The sequence below is a fragment of the Trachemys scripta genome, chromosome 4 (assembly GCF_013100865.1).
Source record: "Trachemys scripta elegans isolate TJP31775 chromosome 4, CAS_Tse_1.0, whole genome shotgun sequence".
Classification (NCBI taxonomy): Eukaryota; Metazoa; Chordata; order Testudines; family Emydidae; genus Trachemys; species Trachemys scripta.
The window spans coordinates 33568257-33572606 of NC_048301.1; positions in this window are offsets into that span (position 1 = coordinate 33568257).

Here is a 4350-nt window from a genome sequence, read left to right on the forward strand (position 1 = left end):
GGGGGGGGATGGAGATGGGAGGGGAGAGGGTAAGGAGGATGGAGAAGGTGCAGCCCACCCAAGCATGACCATGGAGGTGGCTGTGTGAGGCATTGGCTGGTACAATACCTGTTGTCTTCCCTACCAAAGTCCCATCTGGCCCCGTTTGGGGCTGCCTGACCCATCTCTGGGCTGTAGCTAGGAGCCACAATAGGCCATGGCAATGGGTAATTTAGTAGCTAGTGCCCCTATCCAAAGGGTGTAGCTCTGTTTTGTGTGCTTGGGGGAGCCTCTTGGCCGTGGGCAATATTGCTTCTTTACAGAGTCATTCCTAGAACAATAACATTAACAAATGAAGGACCACCTGCCACCCATGGTAGAAGAATTATTATTTAGCATGTTTATTACAGTAGTGAATGAGAACTAATCAAGATGGGGCCCCATTGGGCTAAAACACTGCTGGTAGAAGGTGCTGCTTTGATGGTTCTGGGGACTGACATCCAGTACACAGATCAGGTGCAGCATGGGCAGTGGCAGGGCAAGCTTTACCCATGCTGCTACTCCAGGGAGCCTCAGCCCTTATCAGGAGCATCACCCTCTAGAGAATGAATAGGTAAGTGAATCTTCAGACTATGAAGGCCCTGATCTTGCAGTGTCCAACTACCAACAAAGTCTGACTTCAGTGAGAGATGAGGATGCACAACACTATGCTCTAGTTCAGAGGTCCCCAAATTGTGGGGTGCGCCCCCCTAGGGGTGTGTGGAGGAACATCACACAGCTCTGCTCCGGTCTCACTCCTAGCTGTGTCCCCCCACTCCCAGCCCTGTGCCTGACCCTGTCCCCAGCTTTGGTGCAGCTCCGCACCCAGCCGGGAGCCTGGCTGTCAGCCCCCACCATGGCCTGGTGGTGGCTCTGCTCCCATGCTATCCTCCCCCATTGGCTGCAGCTCTGTTCCCAGTCTGGGGCCGAGGCTGGGAGCGGAGCTGCACCTGGCCTGGCTGCCGGCCCCCACTGCGGCCTGGCTGTGGCTCTGGCTCCACTCCCACCCCCAGCCTTGGCCCCTTGCTGCGACCGCACTCCCAGTCCCAGACCCACCCCCAGCTGTGGCCTCAGCGTTGGCCCCCTTACTCCTGTCCACATTCCCTCCCACTCCTCCAGAGCCGCAGCCCTGCTCCCAGCCTAACTCCAGCAGGGTGGGGAGGGTGCTGACGGGGTAAGAGTGGGCATGACTCTCAAAAGTTTGGGGGCCGCTGCTGTAGTTCAAGTATGAATTATTTTAGGGGAGTTCTGTGGCCAGTGTTATCAGGAGCTCCGACTACTGGATGATAATAGTGGTCTTTTTGTCTTTAGAATCTGATCAGCCCTCAGATTGTTTACTTCTGTCCTGAGGCTGTCAAAAATGGGAGCAATTATATCTTCTGTGGTGGTGTTTTTGTAATGTGGAAAGTAGTCCCCTGGAGACTGGCCACCCATACATAAGTCAATTTTGAAAGCTCTAATTTTTTTATGAGAACTCTAACAGTGAACTGGAGAATATTGAATCACAGCTGCCCAGATATTTTTTTAGTAAAGGTTTTAAAAGGCAGTACATTACAGAAGAGTAGGGCTTTACCTTTATTAGCAAAAGGATAATTTGTAAGCCGTAATTTGTAAACAGCTGCACACATCTATGACCCAATGTAAATAATAATAAAAAGGACTATTTTATTATTAATCTCAGTAGTACAGTGGGAGGAGGGACTACTTTTTGTTCTCTTTCTCCATTAGTGTCAAAACACCAGCATGACAGCATAATTAAAAACTGTGCCAACTTGGGACTCTAACTCTCTCTATGCTTAAATTAGTCTTGTTCTTACAGTGCTGGCCTAAAAGAGATTTCTAATAATCTCACTTATATGAAGTATTGAAAAAGGTGATATTTTAAAAAGGGGAGGTTTTTTTTATCACTCGTAGTACAGTAACTATAGCAGCATCATTTCTCTGTAAATTGTTAAACTGCAAGTCATCCAGTGAGACTGCAGCCACAAACAGGCAGTAAGAAGAAGAACAGGAGTACTTGTTTCCCCCCTCCCCAAAGCCCAAATAAGATGGCTTTACAAAGGATTCTCTGTGGGGGCTTGGGGCACAGAATATTCTTCTCAGCCTGTGAAGCACCAGTGGAGTTGCTTTATGGCCACTACTGCTAACCTTGCCTTGCGAGGTTGATCTCTTTAGTCATGGATCTACTCACCATGTCTCCACCTTTTCTCCTGTCTGCCCTTCCCTGCTACCTTGGATGAAACTCCTGCAGAGCACAGCTTCCCTGCCCTCCTCCCTTCATGCCTTGTTTCTGTTGCCCTTCAGTCCCTATACACCTGAGGAAAGGTTAGGCGTTTCCCCAGTATGGCTGTGCTGGAAGTGGAACTACAGTGTTTGGGAGGAAAAATTTTTCTAGCTGACATCTGCATGTGCTATTTAACTTTCAACCCACCCAGAGGAGCGACCAGTTGAGCTAGTTATGAATTTACAGATATGAGCTGTAAACCACTGGTTTACTAGCTAATACTACAACAGATGTTTACACATGTGCCGAAGACCTAAGGATGGATTAAAATTCTAGTCCCATAGGTAAGAAATAACTGACAGGGTATTATTCGCTAACTGATCCCCCATCTGTAGAGGGCCATGAAGTTACTCTGAAAAAATCAGGAATATTTAGAGTGATTAATGCTATAATAGCTGTGAGTTTTGCTTCTTCCCTACCTTAATGTGTTTCATTAAAATCATTCATATCTGAACATGAGATGTCAGAGACATGGAAGGTAAAGGAATATTCATTACAATGTGATCATTTTGTCTGCAAGTAATTCCTTCCCATCATCCAAAAAGATAATTTGATTATGGGTAAAATATATGGTTTGCTGCCTTTCTGGCATCCCTGGAGAAATGTCTGAATAAACCTGGAACAGTTCAAACTTGTTACAAAAACAATGAAATAGTATTTACAGGGGCTCTGTTCTTACTTCTAACTCAGACAAAACTGTTAATTTATAGGGACATGGAAATTGCCATGCTGGATTGGACCAATGGTCTATCTCAGGGGTCGGCAACCTTTCAGAAGTGGTGTGCCGAGTCTTCATTTATTCACTCTAATTTAAGGTTTCGCGTGCCAGTAATACATTTTAATGTTTTTAGAAGGTCTCTTTCTATAAGTCTATAATATATAACTAAACTATTGTTTTATGTAAAGTAAATAAGATTTTTAAAATGTTTAAGAAGCTTCATTTAAAATTAAATTAAAATGCAGAGCCCCCCAGACCAGTAGCCAGGACCTGGGCAGTGTGAGTGCCACTGAAAATCAGCTCGCGTGTTGCCTTCGACACGTGTGCCATAGGTTGCCTTCCCCTGGTCTATCTAGTCCAATATTCTGTCTCACAGTTGCCAGCATTAAATACTAGAGAGGAAGGAAGAGAACTGTAAAATAATTTGCCCTTAGGCAAAGTTTCTTCCTAACCTCCATCAGTTAGTGGTTAGCTTATGCCTTGAAATATTAATATTTATATCCCGTTCAACATTTTTTAGTTCCTCTATTTTAACACTGGATATTCTTATTAGCTATATAAACAGCAGATACTTTTTGGAAACTTGATATCTTGTAGCAATAAATTCTCCAGACTAATTGTGCATTGTGTAAAAAAATTATTTCCTTTGATCAATTTTAAATTTGCTGGGAGAAGGCAGAAGAGAAGGGGTACACCTTGGGACCCTTCAGGTCCTGGGATTGTCAGTCAGTTTGTGTATCTAGGTTTTCCTAAAGTGCCTCTCATCATGGTATCTAAGCACATGTATGAATCATGATGTTACAAATACCCTGTTTTTTGTCATGGCCAAATCCTCCCTTGAGGTTTGAGGAAGTTCCTTTATGTGCACAGAGCATCAGTTTTGTTTTACATGTTACGTTTCTTCTGGCGGTGAGAGAAGCAATCCTCTTAGTTCCTCATGACACACCCTAAACCTCCAGGAGCTCTTAAACAGTGGAAAAAGTAAAATGAATGCTCAATTACATGTTAAATGGTAACTGGGATTTTCAAAGGAGCCAAAGAGAGTTAGGTGCCCAAATCCCATTGAATTTTAGGCTACTTTGAAAATCCTAGCCTAAATGGTTAAACCAGGGGTCGGCAACGTTCGGCACGCGGCTCGCCAGGGTAAGCACCCTGGCGGACCGGGCCAGTTTTATTTACCTGCTGACGCGGCAGGTTCGGCCGATCGAGGCCCCAGCACATTGCTTGCCCGCGCCGCTTCACGCCACCCCCATTGGCCCGGGATGGCGAACCGCGGCCAGTGGGGGCCGCGATCAGCCGAACCTGCCGCGTCAGCAGGTAAATAAAACTG